This window comes from Metopolophium dirhodum, chromosome 1 (assembly GCF_019925205.1).
Source record: "Metopolophium dirhodum isolate CAU chromosome 1, ASM1992520v1, whole genome shotgun sequence".
In the NCBI taxonomy this organism is placed as follows: domain Eukaryota; kingdom Metazoa; phylum Arthropoda; class Insecta; order Hemiptera; family Aphididae; genus Metopolophium; species Metopolophium dirhodum.
In genome coordinates this window covers 67,713,340-67,724,453 of record NC_083560.1, presented here as the reverse complement: position 1 = coordinate 67,724,453, position 11,114 = coordinate 67,713,340, and positions in this window count along the sequence as shown.

The following is an 11,114-nucleotide window of genomic DNA, read 5'->3' as shown; positions in this document are numbered from 1 at the left end:
TATAGATTATTAATGCAATATTGCATATTATTCTATTTCTATTTTTTCCTATTATAATTTTTCTTTTTATAGAATTTGAATAAAACACTAAATGTATTATTCTATTAGGTACAGTTAATGAACAACCTATAGGCTATAAGTTTCTCCGAAAATTTGTAAAAATGTGTTATGTTTGTTTCAGGGAGGAAGGGGTAGTGAGGCCCCTCTCTAGCCCTGGATCCACCCCTGTACGTAGAAAACATGTATAATACCTACGTGTGTTCTATTTTTAATGTTTAACTACATGCTATGCGCTGCACACCTCACCGCTTTGGTGTCCCGTGTACGCTCGGCTTAATACATAATATTATTTACCTATTGTAATGTCGTGAGGAAGATGACAAATCTTAATAATATCTTCTCGCTAAGCATGTGTTCATTGTATTATTTATTTTACATGATTTTATAGAACGTACATACTTAGACAATTACTTGTATATCAAGAATGAATTATAATAAAGTGAGGTTAACATCTCTAACAAACAATCATACAATGTTACCAACAACATAACACCTATTATTACTAGGTAGGTACCTACTGCCTACACATAACAGGACATAACTAGAAATTTGTATGATGTGTTTTAGTTCCATAAGTATCCACTAAGCTAGTAATGCTAAAATGAAAATATCCCCCCGAACTCCGTCTGTTGTACTACATTTCGTAACCACAATATTCATCACGTGTCCAGTCCTGTATAATATATTAGTCCGCGCTACCTATCCACGGGCAGTGTTGGTAGGACTCTTTAAAAATTAAAGCTTCTATTAGCCTGGTGTTAGTACCTACTTGGTTATATTGATATATTAGGTAAGTACTAAAGACCTGCAAGGGCCGGACCGTAGTGACATTGGACCGGACCGGGCGTTTGAAATAAAATAAAGGGTTGGACCGGGCTTTTTAAGTCTTGGAATTTTATTCCGGACCGGGCCTGGGCTTTTTTTGTACAATTTTTCGGGCCGGCCGGGCTGGACTTTGAATAATAAATCAGGGGTCGGACCGGGCTTTTTTAAGTCTTGGAAATTTATTCCGGGCCGGGCCTGGGTTTTTTTTTGTACTATTTGCCGGGCTGGACTTGAATAATAAATCAAGGGTTGGACCGGGCTTTTTAAGGATTTTTTTTCGACAATCACAATTTAAAATAATAAATAATAACGATAAAACCGATGCTGGTACAGCTGGTAGATACATATAGAGTATACTCTATGGATAGACACTAGATAGTAGACACAATCACAATGAATATAATAATATATTGATTGGTGAGTATAATAAAGCTATTTATATACCATAATAATATAATATTTTTTTTCACAATATTTTTTGGACTGGGCCGGGATTGAAGATAAAATTACGGCCCTTGCAGGTATATAGTAAGTACCAACCTAAAAAAAGAATCTATTGAAACTGGGTTCGCTTATCTCAATTTTCTTTAATGTTGTAATTTATAGTTTTATTTTGAAATAAATATATTCCATAGGCGAAGTGAGTGTGCATACGAAAACAATTTTAGGTTAATTGCTTATAAGTTATAAGCCGGACCCACCCACACATGAAACGTGCTAAAATCTATACTGCTTAAATACAGGTAGGTCGTAGGTAGGTTTATGATTTTTACTAGCAAATTAATATCTATATTAACTTCCCGTTCCTCGTATTAATAATATTAGTATTTGTTATTTATGAAACGCAGTAGGTACCTAATTGCCCGAATTGGTAAGTCGTAATAGTATTTATATTCTGTACCTGGTAAAAGTATTGTTTGACAAATAATTTTCACTGACTAGGCCTCATTAGTCGTTTTATATTGTAGGTAGGTCGTAACTCGTAAGTAAGTACCTACGCATTTGGCACTGCCAAACAGTGGCGTGCACGGAAATTTGGATTGAGAGGGCCAAGGAGAGGATGTCATACACAGGAACAACAAAAATGTATTATTTTTTAATCTTTACTATAGTTATAAGTTATAACAAAAAAGAACTCTAATTGAGGCGCAAGATTCATTCTTCTATCTTTTATAGTGGACTCATTTATAATCTAAGCTGTTATAGTTGTTGTTACAGTAGGTATAGGTAACTATAAGGTAGGTTCATCATTTTTCTGATTTGACCACCGACTTGATATCTGTAGGATAAATCATAATCAGCAAAAAAAAGGCCCACGGGCAAGGATGGGTGGTATTTCAATAAAATCCATTTTAAATACGTATTTAAAATAGTTTGAATTTTCTGATGTAAAAAAATTATATTTTGTATTTTAAACACAATTTTAAAGTACGTAAAAATATACAAAATACAAAATAAATATTAAATAATAACTTAATAATATAATAAAATTCTTACGTTTGAATTTTGGCCCTATAGCGTAAATCCCGATTATCTACGTCACATCTTTATCTAAAAGAACCAGGTGAGGATGAGTGATACAGTATTTAAAAAACTTATATTTTTTAAAGGGATCAATGTTTTAGAAATTCGTAAAAAACTTCATATTCAGCTTTAAAATAATTATAAGTTTATCATGATTTATATATAATTTATATATTAGCTGATACAGCTCAGAGTTGTTATTGTGACATATTAAATGCTCGTGGTTTTTGACCAAATATAAAATACATGTCTAAAATTATTGTATTTAAATTCGTATTTATTCAAAAATAAAATAATATTATGTATCATATAATTTAAAGGTATTACTGTTTTGTGTATAAACCATGAGTTTTCTTATATTTCTCCTACTATTAATTAAACCCGTATTCCGGATAGGTATTTAAAATTATTATACTTTTGGGTACCTAAATGGCTAAATTATCTGGAACCGGTACCGAAATTATTTGCAACCAATATCTTTATTTTTTTTCATCAAAAAAACAGAACCGAACCGGAACAGTCATTTGATTTTTGGAGAACCAGTATACCAGAACCGATACCGATAAATTCAAAAGGTTCCAGTCCTTGTAACTTCGCCACGCCCCACTGCCTAAACATAATATGTATTATAGCGTATAGGCTATAGAATATTTGCCTATATATATATAGGTAGGTACTCTCTAATATTATTACGTACCTCGTAAATTGTACGCGGCCCGGTGTAAATATAGTTAAATAGTTTATAGATCGGGTCATCATAGGTAATCAAGTGAGGAAAATAAGGCGTGGAAAAATTTCCCAAAAATAATAATACGTTACCTATACATTTTTGAACTATCGCTTTTGCAGTCGATACTGAAAGTAATAAACAAATGTGCGGCGGAATCGCGATGTTGCGGACGACGGATTTTAGTGAAATTAAAATTCGGTGGCGGCGCGGTAATAATAATATCAATACAGGTATAATATTATAATACATCAGTCGGGGTGGGTGGTTAAGACTCGCGGTGGGAAGACGCGTGCGATGTCAGACATTACTTTTGAACGGTTCGACGGTTTTACGCGGTGACGGTGACTTTACCGCCATTGTATTGCCGTCATCGGTGTACCGTATATACCTGCTACGATTTATATATAATATGTACATAGTACATAATATATATATAAATACGCAGTGATTATATATATATATAGACATCGGATTGTTATTATTATTATTATTATTATTACTATTATGCGTGCAGGCCGCGGAAGAGATTAATAATTATTTTTCGTAACATCCGTCTTTCGGGTGTATGAACGCGCGCGCGATGAATGGTGGACGGGAGCAAACTTATCAATTCAGCGGCGCGCGGCGGCGTGAATTGTCGTTGTTATTACTATTTCCGGATCCGACAGGCGGGCGGGCGGGCCTGGATATTTTTAATCGAAAGATGAAAGTAATAATAATACTTTGCGTTCTGCTTATATATGTATAAATCATAATATACATATAGGTAGGTACACCGTGACAATTATCATTGTAATAATAATAATAATAATAATAATAATAAATTCCGCCAAAGTTTTTTTCTCGCGCCTTTCGAAAAACCGTAATTGGTAATTACGATCACCGACCGACGTTTACGTTTAATTTTTAATATCATCGCGGTGTATAGTGCTGACGACAGAGTATTATATTACTTAACGCCGAAGGCGCACCTGTTTATTATTATTATTTATAGCAATCGCAACTGTCGACGAATCGGCGAGGTATAATAAATTGTTAAAATTATCATCCCAACCACACCCCGAATTATTTTTCAGCAAACCGAATATTTGGATGTCAATAATTGCAACTTGAAAATTCTTGGAAATTATAAACAAATGTTTCGACACTAATTTTAATGAATTTTGTTTATGTAACGAAATTGAAATTATTATTATTATTATCAATATAAAACTATAGTTTTGTATACAATATCAAAACTCCAGTTGTACCTATAATAGGAACCTATCTATAATCTATATTATGACCTACAAATTTGGCTGATTTTGCATGTTAATAATTTAAAAATGCCGCTTTAGATAGGTTATTTGGTTTGAAAAAGTATTAGGTAGAGGTAACCTGCATTAAAAATGACTAATATCCTTAGTTTACTAGTTTATAAATAAAAACGGAAATATAACAAGAGTGTGCTTTATTTTAATACAATATATTAATATATTATATTTATGATTGCATTTTTTGATCAATTTAATCATAAATTAATCAAATTCATTTTAGATTCTTAGCGGAGTGATAAATGTATTGATTTTATAATGATGAGTGTTTTTTTTTGTCTGTGTCTGTCATCATTGTTTGGACGTGTGTGAAGTTGCCCCCCCCCCCCCCATATCGAGCAAATCGATTCGGACCAATTGTAAGTTAAAGATATTAATTTGTAAGTATTTGTAAGTTGGTTTTTGGAATTTGTAAGTTGGTCCTCACTGAGATATCTACAGCCCTAGATATTAACCATCAGCCCCCCCCCCCCATATCGGACGAACCGATCCGGACCCATTGTAAGTTAAAGATATTCATTTGTAAGTATTTGTAAGTTGGTTTTCAGAGTTTGTAAGTTGGTCCTCACTGAGATATCTACAGCCCTAGATATTAACCATCAGCCCCCCCCACCCCATTTCGACCGAATCGATCCGGACCGATTGTAAGTTAAAGATATTCATTTTTAAGTATTTGTAAGTTGGTTTTCAGAGTTTGTAAGTTAAGCCCCTACGTCCCTACCCTCTGGCGAATTTCATTTTTAGTAAAGAAAATCTTTCTAATAAAAAAATGTATATTTGATAAGTTAATTTATTTTAGTCATTCTTTAATATTTTAAAGTATCAATTTATTATTAATATTATAAGTATACATTAAAAAATCTATTTAATTTAGTTTATCGAATTTAGTACTTCTTAATTTCATCGCAATAAGCTTTTTAAAATTGGCTTTATAAATCTACGTTCAATCTATGGTAGTTAAAAAATCTATACTTGACAAAAAAAAGGTTCCACGTAAATAGGTTATATAAATTACTTTATTCACAATAATATCATCATAATATTATATACTTAGTAATATCATATACACTGAGTACTGACTGACCGTCTACGCTCTGCAGAATCGTTTATTTCATATACAATGTATTATACCATTGAATTCAAATTTAACACCATCCATTAAAGTGACCCACTTGTAACTTACTGTACAGCTGAGTGACACCTAGTTGCCCACCTTTTTTAAATATGGTTAATAGATACATATTGGCTGATGGCCAGATAGTGACAAATGGGACCTTTTAGATTAGGTTAAAAATACCTAATTGAAATATTAATATTTTGAAAGCATTTTTTTTACTTAACTATACATTTGCTTTACTTTTTAGCACCAAGATATACATTTTGTTGCCTAGTGAATTTTTTAACATATGTAAGTGTTATTTAGTGCGTTTTTCGATTTTTTAGGACATTCAAAATCCAGTCCTTATAATAAGTAGGTAAAATATAGTATCTAACCTATAGGAATATTATAGTAGTTATGTACGCGATCTATACATTCAACCATATTATAAATATTATAATAATATAAAAATACCGTTATACACTCATAACGATCGATGTAAATGTACAAAATATACTTTTAATAACGTCAGGTTGCAATAACTTAATGCGTCGATTATAGGCTATTAAATCATATTAATATGCTTAAGAACCTATTGCTCATTTTATTAGTCCACCATTGATGTTTAATAATAAAAATTGTTTCTACAAACCATAACACGATGCTATATAAATATTATATTAATATTATCATATATTTAAAATATACCACAAAACTATAGTTTACCAAGGTTTTACTAGGACATTTATTTTGCAACATCCCATTATAGGGCACATGTAGCACTGCAGTTAAACTCAGTGCTAGAAGGGGGGGGCGCAGGGGAGGTATTATTATCTCAACAATTTTTTTTTAAATTTTAGCTATCCTTATTATCATTTTTAAGGGGAACTCATGAGACGCTTCATTTTTCTGCATTTGTATCAAAATATGTCTTATAGATTATTTCATAACTGTGGATCTATAAATTAAAACACCTAATAATGTCCTAATATTATCTTTGTAATAAAATATTAACTCGTATTATTTTTATTGATTATTTATTAAATATTTGTTAAATTATTTGAAGAGGGTTACTATGATGGTATTACGGCTCAATAACAAAAGAGTAAACAGAGTCTCCATGTTTTAATTTTTCCACGTCGAGCACTGGTTAAACTGTAAAGTAGGTAATAATAATATTGTACATTATTATAATAGCTCGTCGCTCGACGTCGGCACACATTATTATACAATTATTATATTAGACGTCATAATTGTATATAAAAAGGTAGTGTTTGTTTGTGGTAAAAGCCCGAGTGCGTAGCAACGTGTGCCCGCGTGGCGTCTCCGTCAGAATTCCGTTGCTCGGCGCCCGCAGAGTCTGTGGACGCGAACAATAATATGGCTGCGATTATCGTGGCGAGTCTCTTGTGGTTGCCGAATGCAGACTGTACCGGTCGGACCACCACCACCACCACCACCACCACCGTGGACGCAGGACCGGCGGAGGTGGAGTCGGCCACGGAGACGGCGGCGTCGGTGGTGACGAGGAGGACGTCCCCCTCTGGCCAGTTTTCCGTGAACATGATCCTGCCTTTCAGCAAGTCCACCATCCGGTATAGTTATACGGAACCTACGGCCTCGGCCTCCTCGGTCAGGATTCCCGCCCAGACGATGGACGTCGACCAGGCGCACAGTATGAGCGTGTCGCCCTACGGGTGCGGTACCGCGAACAACAGCCGTGGCACCGGTGGCCAACGGAAGCGGAAGCGGGTGCGATGGAAGACTACTGCTGCACTTCCGGCGGCGGCGGAGGACGAGCAATCCGACAGCGTCATGACGCGCGTGCAGACCAACACTGTAGTGCCGTTGCCCGGATATCCGACGGCTCAAAGTGGCCACGGTATGGTGTTCGAAGCGGCCGCCGAACAGTTGGACCAGCTGTACACCGTCAGCCGGGTGGCCGGCACGGTGAGCGGCGAAGGCGGCACTACCGACGCCGCGGAAGACAGTGCCGTGAAATGAGCGCGCCGGTGGCCACTATCCAGACCTCGGATTCACGTCATAATCTGCAAACAACGGCTGGGACATCGTCTACATCGCGCGACAGACGCGACCCACCGCCACCGCCGCAGTGGTTCCGCGTGATATTTTTTCTTAATATTGTGTTTGTATACATATCGTTTTGTTATTGCTCACTATCGTATTGCTTGTCGTATTTAAAATGTATTCTCTATACTCATATGATATGATAAATATTTGAATAGTTTTCTCATTAAAATCATTTTTATATGTTTTATTCATTCGTACGTCGAGTCCAATGACAATAGTTAGTCAATAACTCACAACAACATTGGAGATGAAAGTTAAACACGAGATTAGTGCTAATCTTATAATTTGATTAATATTTGGTGTTTAATTACTATATTAGTCCGGTATACGTCTTATAATATGGTTCTATAATATTACAGACAATTACAATAATAATTCAACATATAATTTTAATTTAAACAACGTAATATTAATCAATAATCACTAATCATGACGTGTACTTAAGTACACAATAATTCAGCTAATGGTATATCGTATATTATGCCTGTATCTTTCTAATCATTTAACGATTGTCGATTTGTATAGGAATGTTTATTCCAAATTCTTCCTTTCTTCTATTCTAACGTAATTCAATGTAAAAAATCAAATAATGGCGAATTAGGTCTGATATTAAGATCAAAGAGATTCTAACTTTTAACTTATAAGTATAATCTATACAGTTAACGAAAATAAATTGTGGAAATCTGTTTTGCATTTCCAGCCTATATTTATTTTATCATACCTACCTAATTGACGATGAGGCCAAAGAGTAGAATAAATTATGTTCTTAACAGCTTAGGGGACCAGTGTTAGGAACAGATAACAAAAAAAAAATCTAGTTAAAGATAAAGATAACAACACTAAATTTTATCTAAGATACAGGTAAAAGATAAACAAATCAAATTCATCTAACAAAAAAATAAAAGATAACAATATTTTATCTAAATATTTAAATAACAGATAATTTTAGAAATTATAATTAGAACAACTAATTTAAAAAAACATATATACCGACATGTAAGTTCACAAAATAATACACACACGAGAAAACTCATGGTAAACGGCCGTACTTGCGGGGCTGGTGGTGGGGTCACCAGCCACTTTTCGTGTCACATACTATTATTATTATTATTAATTAACAACATTGAAAAGATATTTACGAGTATTATGTATTTGTGTATACGAAATAATGTTTATTATAATTATAAGTCATGTGCAATTAAAATTGGTTTAGAGATTGTTTATAGACCATAGATTTATAATATAAAACATAAAACCCGAAATAAATAAATAGCATCTCATGTATTGCTCGTCAGACTTATCAATAGTCATTAATTTCAGACGCATTGCAAATACGGAAATAATAGACGGCTGGTTTATCTTTATTTCTCAATGAATAATATTATATTCTATGGAATTTTGCTTGGGACGGCGGTGGTTATAACTTGCCATTTGTTCTATTATTCGTATTTTAATTATAGTTTAAAAATATTTATAAAATTCTGGGAATTTGACATATTTGTTGCGACAGTAATATACTAATATAGGCTAATTACATAAATTAATTAGTATATTATATATTATTAACCGAATACAGAATATTAATTACCAATAAGTAATAAGTAAATAAGAAATAACTAAATAGGAATAATTTTTAGTCTTTTCAGAATAACGTCATATATTTTTAGCCCTGGATGTTATTTTACGTACAAGTTGTGCCTCAGATAATGAGAATAAAAATAAAACATTTTCGAACAGATCTAGCTAATTTTCTCCAAAAAATTGATCTTGTAAATTTATCTAGATAAGTCCTAACCCTATAGGGGACGAACTGCAGTGAGCAGTAGGGGGTCTAGGACATTTCGCCGCACCGATTCGCTACTGGACTTTTCGCCACGACCGTTTCGCCGCCGGACCATTCGCCGCGAAGGGTTAACCTCCCCACCTCATCATTTTGAAACATAAATTTCGATATATTCCTCAATTCAAATCAGATACATTTTATCACCCCTCCTACTGAAATTCGCAGCTTTAATTTCCGTTTGTGCATAAATGTGCAGCTCATAGACATACGCACGGGTTTGGAGCCATGCGCTTTCAGTGCTTGCACTCTGTTGGGCCAGGGGCAAATGTTTTTATTTTAGAATCCATGATAAATAACAATATGAACAAAGTCCCACAAAATAATAACATATTTTGTAGATATACGTTCACGGCTTAATAGCACTTGACAAGAATTATGAAATTTTTGTCTAGGTATATGATTTTTAATAAACATGCAAATGATAAATGTAAAATTAATACAATAGCCTCACCGTTTAATGTAATTATTAGTTCGTTATATTTAGCCTATATTGCTTTGTTTGGCACTACAGATATTTGATAACCTTCTATGTAATTCCCACGGGCCACGTTCAAATCCAAAATTGAACTTAATTCATATTTCTTACATAATACATACCATGTAAGAAAAGGCACTATTAACTATTTAAATAACTAAGAATAAAAAACATTTTTGTTTCAAAATAAAAATTATACAACTATTAGAAAATAATTTTATCGTGAATTGAGCAAACCCATGCACTTAATAAAACTATATACTACAAAATCAAATAAGAGGATTCAGCAGTATTAACTATTAACATATTAGAACAAATTAGGTCAGGCTTGGTAGGTATACCTATACTCTGGAATTCTCAAAATAACATTGTTAAATCGTCGATTGTTACATAATTAATTATTAATTTAATTGATTAATAGGTATAATATATACGGAATACTCTTCGCGTAACAGTGTACCTATATAATACCTGCAACATATAACATAGGTAAGTGTACTAATGTACCTATCTATGATTTATTAGGTGACCCATGAATGTACCCATCATTGTATCAAATATCTAATATACATTATATAATGTTCATAATATAACACTCTGTAATGATTTTTAGATTTTATCTGTCTCAAAATTTTTTAAATCTTTAAAATTTTTATTTTTATTATTCGTAGCATAGGCGAAAATAGCCCAATATTTTGGCGGGGGACTAAAACCCCACGATCTTCCTATAGTATTTTCTAAAAATTATATATGCTTAGTACTAAGTACGGACCTTTGAATTGGAAAATTAAGTCCCCCCCTATTTTCGCCAACGATTTGTAGCTCATAAGTTATATACGTACCAATAAATATTGTTATTAATATTTTTAGATTAATAAATCTATTACAAAATATGTTGTTATTTTTTCTTTCTAAAAAGTATTATTTTGTGGGACTTTGTTCATATTATTATTTATCATGGATTCTAAAATAAAAACATTTGCCCCTGGCCCAACAGAGTGCAAGCACTGAAAGCGCATGGCTCCAAACCCGTGCGTATGTCTATGAGCTGCACATTTATGCACAAACGGAAATTAAAGCTGCGAATTTCAGTAGGAGGGGTGATAAAATGTATCTGATTTGAATTGAGGAATATATCGAAATTTATGTTTCAA